Here is a 12,993-nt window from a genome sequence, read left to right as displayed (position 1 = left end):
ACAACGAACGTATAACAGGTCTAACCAGAGGCCTAATGACAGGCCGTCTCCATAGAAGAGTTTGGAAAAAAAGACCTTGCACAAACCAGATATAGATTTTCTCTGGTCTAGTGTTACAAATCAAACAAAATTATGACGCGGTTACAAGTGAACAACAGGAAAGTTTTGACTCTGAAAGAATAATATCGATCCATTTCTGTCTGCTGCCCCTTCGCCACCCCTCTGTTTGTTTACTGTCTAAAACGAAATTTATCAAACAGCCTTTCTGCGACTGGTAAATTAGTTATGTTATAGGATTCACGCTCCGAACTTTGATAAGCTGATTACACGAAGAGATTTGACACACAAGTCGAACAACACAAAAGGCTATAGCCGCAGATGCATTGTCCACTATATACACGGCCACGCCGTGGGCTTCATACTTAAGCTTACTGCAGACCGAGAAAGACAAGAATCAATACTTACACCTGTGTGTGCGTGTGAATGTCTTTCTTACTTTCAGTGTATTTTATAACCCACGCATCACTGCTACCAGCAATTCTAATGCGAGTCACGTTTCGTTCGCCTTTCTCCAAAAAACTCGCTTCCTCATGGAAAGTATACAACAGCTCACGCTTCCAGAAAGGATTCGCCGTCAGACTGACAAGAAAACAAAGAAAACTCAAGGAAGTGGAGGTGTATAGAGAGAACGCGAAGACACGGTAAGGAAAGACTACTTCGGTTCCGTTCGCAGCCGTCTGGATATTGAACAGAATGAGCACCTATGCACTACCGGCTCACTTCGCGCCACGCTGAAGGGAATGCGCTGCTCTGGTTCTTGTATTGCATCGTGCGAGATCACAGCAACCCCTACTGACGCGGCACGTAACGGGACCTGCCTGGTGCTGCGACGCCGAGTGGAAGAGCCCGTCAGACTGGATTTCACTTGCATGACGACGAGTTGAATGGTTGTGACGTAATGTACTGAAATAAGAAGTTGCGGAACAAATGAAGTGAGAACGCATCCATGGAGGGCTCTTAGAGCCAACGCAAGCAAATGAAAACAGCTCTTTCTTCAACTAAGATGTACACGCCTTTTGTTCAAAATAACATCACACCTGCAGATATCACGCGCAATAACTGGTTCGTTGGCGCATTGGGAGAGCAAGTAAATATCAGCTTTCTTAACGCTGCGCTGGTTTTCTTGCCTACAGAAATTTTGTTCGCTGAAGTACTGAGGAGGGATGCGTATAAGAAAATGCTTGCTCTAAGTTTAAACTTCATTAACTTGCGTGTGGTCTTACTGTACGCACATTGTGTGAATTAATTGAAGTCACGTCATAATTAGAGAAAAGTTTCTACCTGGTCCTCAAGTTGTCCGATCCTCGAAATCAGATCAGGACCCCTTCACCGAAGCTATTTTTTCACCGTTGCAAATCTCTGATAAAATGTCGTCAAGAATAGCGCCACCTTATGCCCAGGGGGCCGCTGGCAGCGCCAAGCGCGTCACTTGTTACCCACCTCATGCTATACCATACAGCCGTGCACGTGACGAAATTGTTCGCCAAGATGTCTACCACTATAGAAATGCACGCGAGTAGTTTTGCTCGTGGTGAGAGCATCGCTGCGGCGCGATAATTTCTTCCTCGACATGTCTTTTTACTTTAGCTCTATTTTGTTTTCCGCAACTGCTGGTTGTCGCTGAAGGCAGGTCTATTTTAATTTCTCTAGTCTGACCTTGTCTGTAATAGAAAAGGAAATAAAGTTAAATGAAACGAAAGCCCGCGCATCTAGCTGTCTCGCTTCGGAAGCTGCTGCCCTGGTATCTGAAATGCTTACAGCCACGTAGTGGCTCATCGTCACAGTTGTGAGACACGCCACAAAAGTTGTTTCGGCGTCGATCGAAACCACCTGCGTAACATGGTGTAAATATAGCACAGCGAATGTCTTCGTCAGCGAAACCTGTTTTTTGGCTACTTGATGCTTTGATACCAAGGTATAGATCGACCGCGAAATATAAACACACACTCATGGTAGCTACAGCACGACAGACGCGGAGAAAAGGAATAGAAGGGGACACATTACGGTGGTGACTAACAACTCAAGTTTATTAGAAGAAGACAACCAGTATGTAACGCGTATCGCATAACCAACACCTGGCTCCCCGGCATACGCAAATACACTATCAAGAACAACCTTCATATCACAGAAGGCGCATCTGTCGCGCTGCAGTTACCATGAAGCGTCACCAACTCGCCCAATTTTCAATCATGCACACACACAATGGACACGAACAGCGGCGCGCCTGTATAATTTTTCGCGCTCAATCTACCGAGGCATCTTGGTCAGCGCCTTATGCTGCGTGCACTGATGCATGGGGGTACCAAGAGATAGGCACCGTGCGACCCACGCGGTGCTGCCAGTCATCCCTCAGTGACAACCTCCTGCTTGCTATATTAAAGCGAAGCTTTCAGGGTGAACTCTCCTGAATTTCGCCGACAGTGGCTGCTGCTGTCTTGCCGAGTAGCTAAAACAAAGGACAGCACTCATGTAACGAATCTGTTTATATGCAGCGCCTTCTGTTATGCACTTATGCAGATGCGTCGCCGAGCGGCTCTCTTCTCTACGGGATTAGGCAGTGAAACAAGAAACTGTATCTAAATATCCTCCCTGCAACCAAACAGGCTTTCCAGCACGCAGTTGTTCTTTATCTTTAAAGCTTTGCCATGTTCGAGGTTTGGCGCGTATGCTCAGTCGGCTTCTTGCCGAGTAAGGTGGATCTGTCCTGAAGATAGTGCAATAGTAAACCAGCCTGATGTCGAATAGCGTGATAAAAAGTGTGATGATCCCGGAGAATGTGTAACCCTCGATCGCGTGGATCCCGTGGGTTCTATGGTAGGGGTTTCCATATCTTGCTTATTTGCAGGGCTGGCACGCAATCGCTAGATGCTGCTAAACGCGTTGCAAAAGATGAACAGTTGTGTAGCCTTTAATTAACCTCTTCGCGAAAGCTTCGCTTCAAACAGACTCCAAAATCTTCGTTGGATCTGCACAACTTTTTATAGCGAAGCTTTTATTGCGTACGTTCCCGGCTTTTGCGTGGCGGCCTGGCTGCTGGGTGGTGTTGGGTCGGTCACTGTCTCAGCGGATATATATAATTAATTCTGGGGTTTTACGTGCCAAAACACCACCACCTGATTATGAGGCACGCCGTAGTGGGGGACTCCGGAAATTTAACGTGCACCTAAATCTAAGTACACGGGTGTTCTCGCATTTCGATATATATATATATATCAGAAAGTACCAGCCAAGTGACTTATATAAACCTTGTATTCTGACCAAGTATGTGCACCTCTGTTCTGCGCAACAACAAAAAAATGGCGCTATACGGAGTAATGATAGTAGTTTTATCGGCTGTATAAACTTGGACAAATTCGCTTACTAACTCAATTAACAAGCAAGGTGTCAGCGCGCACAAGCAAACACTCGACGATCCCACTCGACCAGCGCAGACAACCGCTGTCAAAATGCTGGCGTGAGCAAGAGCAGCAGCAGCAGCGAGCGAAGGTTCGTGGCGTCTATCACTTCAACGGAAACTGAGCGGCGAAAGCACAGGGCATACAAAGCTATGAGCCGTCTGCACATCACTTTCAAGATACGGTGCGGCCGACCGGCCGCAGCCGCTCAAAGTACAAGTACCCGTTTGCAGGGAGAGTAGGAGACGCACCCCCTCCCTCACGCGTTGCCTTCCCGCTTTCCTCTTTTCGCGTGTGAGTTTGAGTCGCCAGTTCCCCTTGCGCCGTTGGTGACGCAGCACGACGTCGCCCCCCCTCCCTCCGATTCCCCCACGGCCTCTCGCGCGACGGTGAGCGTTTGGTCTCCGCCGTGCGTTCGCTCTCTGTGAAAGCGCGCGTGCCTCGAGCGCTTTCACTCGCGCATACGGCGTGCGGCGACGATTTGATCGACCTTGGACATTATACGGAACCTCACGGCGACGCCGCCGGCAGAAGTCCTCTTGGTGCGTCCATATAATTGCTATCGCAACAACAAAAAATACCTCCATACATAAAACCTTAATGTATAATGTCGCCTCATAGATATGGCTAAAGCATATCGATCTGTTAACGGAAAGGTGAATTACATTTAACGAATTGTATCATTTACTTTATTTCCTTTGATTCATTCATTCGGTGTATGTGCCACTGGGGGTGTGCCCGTTCTTGGCTGATCTGCCAGAATGGGTATGTCCCAGTGTGACACAAGAAGTACAGAATCTCTAAATGTTGCTTGATATAGGAGTCGCAGTTTTCTATGCATACACCTGTCATCACCATCATCCTCACATCATGGCGTATACATCTCACACTGTGCATCTACGTGATTCGGAGTTTCCATTCCGGCATAGCTTGTGTACACATAAACATAAAAAACGCATGCCAATAAAGTTGTGACCGTTGTGAGAGGGTAAAAATAAACATTCCCTGATATTACACGTTGCATATGAAGAAAGTAAACAAAATTATTTGCATCGCCGTTAGTTGCAAATAATGCACTCAACCGCTTTACTAAAGCTTCGCTTCACATAGATTCCAACATATGCGCTGGATCTGCCCATTCTTTTATAACATTTATTTCCCAATTTACGCCTGCGTAAAATTATCTTTGAGTAAATGCGTCCCAGTAAGAGAGTCCACGTTTTGAGCTGCTCTTAAGCAAGTGCATGAAAAATTGTCGTAAGGAGAAAAAACAAAAGCTTTAGGCAAAATACTTTCAAGCTTGCATCGTAACGCCTACTGAGCGAGCACTTAAGGCTTAAGAATCATACGCATTGGAAGACGCGGTGACAAGCGCAAACGAGTTTTCACTCTTCTCCATTGTCATTCGCGACTCGCTTTGTGAAACATGCAGTAAGACCATTCTTTTTTTTTTACTTTCTAGCGTAGTGAGCTTTCAAATAAAAGGGACGTCATTCTTATGCATCGCTTATTTGACAAAACGAGCGAAAGATGTCAGACGTATGCGCCTTCGCTTTCAGACGGCCGCATTAGGTACTTCTACATGCACAATAAGGGCGAAAACCTTGCGCCACCAGTCAGAATGTGACGTAGTTAAGAAAAAGAAGCGCGCAGTTCAAAGCATTCCAGCAAATTAAAAAAAAGCAAAAAAAAAAGAGGGAAAAAGAAAAGCAGGCACACTCAAGCGGTAACCCCTCCTATACTGAAGCTTGGACAATGAAGAAAGGCTGGTCGATTACGCTTATTTTTTTTTTATTGCAATGTCAGATGCTAAGCAGAACGTTTTGAAAAAGTTCGCGTAATGTTCTGCATGGCCCACGCATTTTTTTTAATCTGCTTCGCTGAATCTCACTCAGCACACGTTCGTTGCTTTTTTTCCACACACGTTCAAGGCCAATCACGCCTGCACATTCAAAAAAGAGTTGTCGAAAAGAACCGCTTTCGTCATCAAACTGTATTTGGCTAGAAACTGTCATTGGCTAAAATCAGCTTAATAACACACAAAGAAACAAGGGGAGAACAATGGAGTGTGAAGTGCATTTGAAATTCTTTGGTGTCTGCACTTTGCGACCAACGGATGAATTTGAGTACTATTGCTGAGGTAATTACTATACTCCTGGACACTTAGTTAAATGATGATAAATTGCGTTAGCGATTCGGAAGTGACTGATTTAAGTGGTATAGCATCACTGTAGTTGATTCACGTGCAGTTACTTCGAGACAAACTACCCGAGCATTTATATCTCACAAAGTTCTGTAGTTTCGAAATATTTTCGGTGCTTGCAAGATGTTACAGGCCGAACTTCGAGCTCTCGCAGGGTTTTAGCCTTGGGCGAACAGTAAGGTTCGCCATGCCTGATAACAAACCTAAAAATTGCTTTATATCTAGGCTAAGCCTGCCACATCTGTTTCCCTTTTACGGAACGCCATTCGCCTGTCAACTGTCGGCGAAATTCATTACATTCGTGAAGGAGATGACGCATAAGCTGAAGAGAAAGTGCGTGTTCATCAATCGGTTCTATCAGGCACAATGCGAGTAGTTGCGCTATATAATTTACCATGGTAACAGATTGCTAAGTGGGCCGGACTGCACTGTCACTTAAAAGCGCCAGCATGCTAGTGATCCCACCCTCCGCAGACAAGTTCGGCTGGACGAACCTGCCTGATAACGCGAAATGGGGCGGCAAAGGTCAAAGTTCTCGACTGCGATCAGTCATGAAGTCTCGAAAACCTTAGGAAACATAGCATATTCTGCAAAAGCAGCAAAGGAAAGGGAGAGATAGTAAAACAGTGGAGACCCCTTGACATTATTCAAAACGTTACAAAAGCGGTCAGAATTTATTGTGATTTCCAAGTCATAGTCGTGACTGATGTCACAGTTTCACAGTGCGTACTCAACTCGTGCATAGTTTGACGCGGTGTAAGAAACATTTTCCTCAATGAACACGCCGTCTATGCTTGAATTTAAGAAATGTGTTTTGGGGTGTCTTCTATAATGATCGACGTTCCTTGTGTTCTCCCCAGCAATATTGAACACGAAAACGTTGGTGAGTATCATTGGAATGCATCTATGCAAGCTGACATACCACTGTTTACTGTGGCGCAAACCGGTTATTGCGTTTTTTCATTGGGACCAAGAAAGAAATTCTAGAAAAAGCTTTGCTCCCCTCCTAAATACATATAAACATAAAAAAGCCTCAATGAATAGTGATGGACAGGGTCAACTTTCTTTGAGAAGTTTCATGATCATTCGCCTCTACAAGGACAAGATCAGATACGTATAACACTTAATTTTATTAGAACCCGTACAATGTAGTGGGGCAATCATTATGGCTTAGAATTATTTTTCTTCAATCAACTGTTTCTGCTGGTTTTCGACCATTTCGCATCCTGAAACCAGAGGGGGCTCCAAAACATTGTCATCAGTCCTACGTGCAAGTTTCCCTAGTATTATAGTTCATAAAACCGTATGATGCGAAATCCAGTATAGCGTTATTGCAAGTTATTGCGTGTGGTCGCGTAGAGACTTCGGTTATCACTTTTCCTAACCTTGATATAAGTGTAGCACACAGTTATAAAGTAGGTAGAATGCAATATTTCAGTCTTGATCGTCCTTGCACACAAATGCTCAGCATACTTCCTCCGAAATAAACTTTCTTGCATTCACTCAAGTTCAGTTCGAGTTCAGCAACGCTGCAAAACGAAGAAAATAAAATGGAAAATACTGCGCCAAACAACCTTCTAGCGCAGAGTGGCTCACAAAAGTAAGTCAAGAAAAAATAACGGAACGTCTACCTTTCGCGGTAAGCCGTCATCCGCTGGAAACCCGTCGGTTGCTGAAAGCAGCACGATTATAATCCGGCAGAGATGATCCTAAGAACACATCATGCCAGGCGCACGGCTCGCTGACTTGATGTTGTCAGCGGAACAAGACCATGGCACGTGGCGCTGTTTGGGTCAAAAAAGATATATATATATATATATATATATATATATATATATATATATATAACAGGCAGCGAGTGCGCGCACTCTATCCGGATAGTTGTAAACAAGCACACCACGCCCCAAAGAGGAAGCAGTGAGTCAGAAACCACTGTGAGTGTTTACTGACGTCATGTTTGAGAGAGAGAGTGGACGCCATAAGAGGGCACCACAACTCAGGTCCGCAGCTCGCAAGGCTCAGCTTTTTGAACTTGCAGTGTTGACGAGGAGTGCTTAGCTTATTGATATAGCTCGCATTGTCTATGTTTGATTCTAGAAATAAAAGAACGTTATGCCGGAATGTCTACATGGTTGGAGGGAGATGAGGTGGATGACAATGGGGAGGGGGGGGGGGGGGGGGGGGGGTTCTGCAACGTTTCAAGCGGTTGCATAATAAAGCAAAAACCAACTTGCTTTTGCCTAAGGCTGAACTTCCTCCAATTTTACGCAGATAAGCTGGCACTTACGAAACTGTGGACAGACAGCGATGCACCTCAGATCTATAGCTTGCAACTTATAGAGGCCACTCTACAGCAGAAGTATGTTCTACAGCGTAGCTGTTAGCCTCTAGTTGGTCGGGATTTTTCGTGATTTCATTCTGTGCTCACCTAAAAACAATACCGCCACCTAGTGCTTGCGGCCACTCAGACAGACCTCAAACTGCACCTGGTAAAAGGCTTTGTCTGTGAGTTTCCGCGTAAAAGAAATATGTTTTCTCGTATATTCGAATTACAATCCCAAGCTATCGCATCTGCCGCTTGTAAGTCGTACTTTACTAATTGTCTGAACCAATTTACATTGAAAATGCCAATTGGTTCAATAAGGCACTTGCGCTTCGCGGAGGGCTTTCAAGCATTAGGATGTACGCTGCACTTCCGCACACGTGCGTGCGCACGTGACCTATACGTCGCTTGTGGTGGTGATGCTTGTCTAACGTCGCCTATAACGCCGGTCGTGCCTGTCTAACGTCGGCAATAGCTTCGTTGTACGTCCACTTTCACAGGGTGCAATGGAGGTGAATTTTTTTTTCGCTGCTGGTGCTGTTTCAGGCATGGCGTTTAAGCTTCCGTAAGTTGGGTCCGTGACAGCCGCTCCAACACCACACGTCGCGAACTTGGGTAAACAGGGTTACATTTTGGATAATGCCACTGAGCGCAGGCGCTTGCTTCCTCGTTATCCCGTCATAACGTGTGACCTTAAACAACGAAGAAAAGAGGAAAGAAGGCGGGCGAGCTTGTTTCGCAACAATGAGTACTTTCTCGTTTAAGTTGAAGCCGCTTACGTTGATGCTTCCCACGCCGGAAAGGCGCGTTGAGCGTTTTGGGGCGCCTCTCGCTTGCTGCTGCGAAAATTCCTGCCCGTGGCACCGGGCGGTCGGAGCGCTCAGAAATCCGAGCGGTCAGAGCTAGGCTGACTTTGCAGTAAAAAGATTAAACCTTGACTGTTTGTTGTACCGGGTGTCTTTCTTGAGGGGTCACGGTTAGTCCGAGTACCCACGTTTCCGCAGAGCGCACAGCGCACTACGCGTGCAGGGCAAAGGCATAAGCAGTATCTTTTACAGCGATGAGTATATTGTCACGTGCAACAGAAGGCCTTCAGAGCAAGAAGTACGGCACCGGCAGAGACGAGCACTAGCCAAGAAGATGGCTGACCCCAAAAACGAAAAACTTTTTCTTCTCTCCTTGCCTGAATACTGGCTCGCGCTCGCCGCAGCTCGCAACCTGGTGGCAATATGTATGCGGCACACGCCACATCTTAGTCGGTGTCCGTGTGGAGGCGTTATAAAGCTGATTTCATCATTGACCCATTGCATGCGAAACTGAATCATCACACGGGAACATATAGTGCCTACTGGAAACCCACTCCACCTGTTAAACAATGGATTTTTACGGGCGCCTGAAGTGTCATGAACGATTAATGTTCCCAGAGTCATTGAAGTGTTTGCCGATGGGTTGTATACAACGTGTGTCATTTAAACGAAATTAATCCGGAGTCCCCTATTACGGGATGCCTCATAATCCGATTGTAGCACGTAACGCCCCAGATTTTTTTCCCACCGGGAATGAAAAGGAAATTACAGATTCGCCTGTGACACGAGGCAGTGACTTGACAGCTCGCAAATTATGATGCGCAGTATGCCTTAGACTGTTTCATGCGGTGTTTGTTGGAGTGAACATTCGCAGGTGCGAGGAAGCAATTTACTTTCAATAAGTAAAAGAAGTGCGAGGGATATTTGTTTGTGGAAGTTGCGTCTCCCGGAGGTGAAATGGTGAAATGGTAAGACATTTCACCTCCTGGTTACATTGTTTACTCTGTAACGCTCACTGTAATTCAATTATTTTTTTCAGTAACCAATTACATGTAACGAATTACTTTAGTGGCAAGACAAGCTGTAACAGGCGGCGCAGTTTTGAGAACCATGCAAAATGTCGCAATTACTAGAACGCTCGAGATTGTGCCACGCAGCAGCCTCGCAAACGCTCATATTCAGACAGGCAAACCAGCGTGGGTTCAGTATTTGTTTCCTCATCGAACCGGTGCTGGTATGTCCCGACAGCGAACGCCACTTAGGACTTTAATGTAGGAGATCACATACGGACGATTTTATCAAATTTTCATTAGCCCAACCAGGGAGCATCTTCTCCAAGTCCCAGCAACAATGGAGTGTTGCGCTTCATCCAGGACCCAGATGCTGAATCACCACAATCTTGTGCGCAAGGTCCGTATACGTCACTACACCGGCCTGCCCCCAAGCGCGCACATCGATCGAATCGGCTAACTTCTCCCTGCGTTTCCCTCTCTTATTCCTCCTCAAGCGAATTTTCAGTTTCACTGATGATGTCCTGAAAACAAAAACAAAAATCGAGGGACGATGACCAACGAAATTTTCTAAAAGCAATTACTAGCGCAGAAAAGCAATTTATGAAGGGCTGCAGAGGACGCACTGAAAGTGTCTGGCCAGCTCGTTTTGTTTACTGTGTCTATGCAATGTTAAATAAGTTAGGAGGAAAGTAACGTGGAACTAATGGGTTACTCTCAAGTAATACCTCAATTACTTTCGTGGGGCAGTAATCAATTACATTTTTAATGAAGTAATTGCAATTATAATCGGTAACTTATTTTTCTGTAACGTGTACAAGACTGGAGCAAACCAGGTGGCTAGCAGATTGCAAATCGAGGTCAAATTAATCGACAACTCGAAGCGCGTTGACACCAAATATGACAAATCAGGGGTCACATTAACGAAGCTTTTCGTTCAGAAGTGCTCTTTGTCATTGGCCGGAGGCCCTCGTTAATAATGTATTCAGCATTAGGATGGAATTTGCTCTTACGATTCTGGCGTAAGTGCATTTTTGTGAATGCAGCCTCAATTCTGTGGAAATCCTCAAGGTGGGGGAATTTTCGCAAAAAAGTAAATATTGTCATCTACATAAAAGTAGAACGCAGATACAATGTATACCCTTTTCGAATTCTTTGTAGATTCGCGCTATTCAGACGTTAGTGACAAGACCCCCCCATTAAATCAACTGTTCTCATCACGCCCGCGAAGGTCACGTTCCCATTAACAACATCAGGGGGATTCACGAGATCAGTGACATGGACGCGCAATGCTGCTTTTATTTGACGATATACATAATCAACAGTGTCAACTAACTAAAAACCATGGTCTAACGATGTGGCCTCAAAGTAAGAAGCAACAGCTTGACGTCATTTTTGCCGTCGAAGATCACATCAACACCCGTGTCGTCTCTAGAGGATCTCTGTCTCCACCAGATGCCTATAACGATTTTCAAAGAGAGAGGCATATAAGCTTTCCCTTTCATTTAGTTTTCTTTTTTTTGTTTTCTCTCACTGTCTCGGACCTCAATACTTGTGCGTTTTGTAACTTGCTGAGAAGTCAAACTGCAACACGAAATCATAAACTGGTATTATGGTGTCCTGTCTATAGCCTTAAACTCTTTATGTTTAACAGTGGCTTCTCATAGTGGAAATATAAATGTGTCGGTAAAGAAATGTCTATAAATGCACCTCCACTAACATAACTTTTGGCTGCTTTCTGGATTTAGTTGTATGCAGAAATAAAGAGAACGCAAACACTTCTAAGCAATTAATACAGCGCAGGAAGCGTTATCAGCGGACGCTTCGGAAACGTATGAGGAATGAGAAGCTTGCGCTTTGAATTTTTTTTCTTAGGTTTAGCTCATAGATTGTGACACAGTGACATTAACATTGCTGTTTCCCCGAGTGTTTCACGACGTGGCGCGAGATGGGAAAAAAAAAAAAGAGCGTGGATTCATTTCGATGGTTGGCAGCTTTGGGAGTAAGCTTAATCTCCAGTGGCCAGGGATAATAACTATTGATCCTGGACGTCCTGCGATGTCACACAGTCTCTTTCGATGTCACACAGTCTCTTTCTCTTTCTTTGTGTGTGGACGCTCGCTTCTAAGACGTTGAGCAGTACCTGTGGCGAAATCGTTAAAGCAGCGGTGTCAACTGCCTGCGTCCTCTGACCTTTCTCGGACACCTTTTGCAACTATATCTTCTTTTCAATCATGTTTTATTACTTATTTTTTGCCGCTTTCACCTCCTGTTACACCAACAAAGGAATAGAACAGCACTGCAGAGCATTGCAGCACCAGCACTCGATACCAATGCAACTGTGTGGAGACTCTTTATAGCTGCCTCGAAAGAAGCAGTACCCGCTGTCGAATAGAGATGAAATAAGTGGCCAAAGAAAATGAGGAATTTTTGCTAGCACTGAACTTAATGGAAGTTACCGGCCGTCTCAGAGAATAACACAGAAGCAACCAAGTTTCCCGAAATATCTAACACCCAACAGTAGCTTTTGAGATCTTCAAATCGGGCAAGTAGCTGCTGCAATCTCGGTGCAGCAGAATGAACCCTTCTTTTCATTTCCACCGTTATCACTCCTCCCTCTCCCACCTTCACCTTTGCCTTTGTACAAGAGTGCGAAGTTTGGGAAGCTGGTTAAGAAACATCATCAAAAAACATCGCTAGCCCACAGTACCACACGAAGACGAAAACCTCCACAGGCGCTGACTGTCCTCAGTCATTATAGTCAGCGCATTTGTTATTTTGTCTTTCTGTGATCCTGTAGCTAACGCTGATTTTTTAAAATTTTATTGTTGGTTTTAATTCTAAATTCTTACCCTTGTCGTTGCTTTTCTGCACAACATGGTTTTGTAGTGCAGCCGTCGTGGTATAGTTCAGTGTCTATGGAGTGGTGCTGCTGATTGCAGGTTGGTGTTGCTGATTGCTGATTGTAGGTTGCAGGTTCGATTACCGACCGCGGCGTATACATTTGAATTGTTGTGCCGGAAAGCAAGAACACTCGTGTACCCCTCCTATGGTCCCCGTTAAAAAAAAGCATAAAAAACAGCTGATCAAAATCAAGCCTAGAGCCCGCCATTATGACAACTCTCGTAGTCTCTTGCGCTGTCACGCTCGTAAAATCAATCAATCAATCTTACGGTGCAAGTGCTTTTAATGCGTC

The 12,993-nt window shown here is 45.1% G+C and overlaps 1 protein-coding gene across 1 annotated transcript in view; it reads right to left on the bottom strand.

Annotated features, from left to right (window-relative positions):
- The window catches only part of LOC119449689 (cyclic nucleotide-gated cation channel alpha-3), a 262,884-nt gene that overhangs the window by 55,043 nt on the left and 194,848 nt on the right, over window positions 1-12,993 (bottom strand). Inside the window, exon 5 of the mRNA XM_037712924.2 lies at window positions 7,290-7,442. The gene's annotated coding sequence lies outside the window, so the exon portion shown is untranslated. The remainder of the gene's footprint in view (window positions 1-7,289; window positions 7,443-12,993) is intronic.

This window comes from Dermacentor silvarum, chromosome 4 (assembly GCF_013339745.2).
Source record: "Dermacentor silvarum isolate Dsil-2018 chromosome 4, BIME_Dsil_1.4, whole genome shotgun sequence".
NCBI lineage: Eukaryota > Metazoa > Arthropoda > Arachnida > Ixodida > Ixodidae > Dermacentor > Dermacentor silvarum.
The sequence above is the reverse complement of the archived record's forward strand: the minus strand, read 5'-3'. Positions and strand labels throughout refer to the sequence as shown.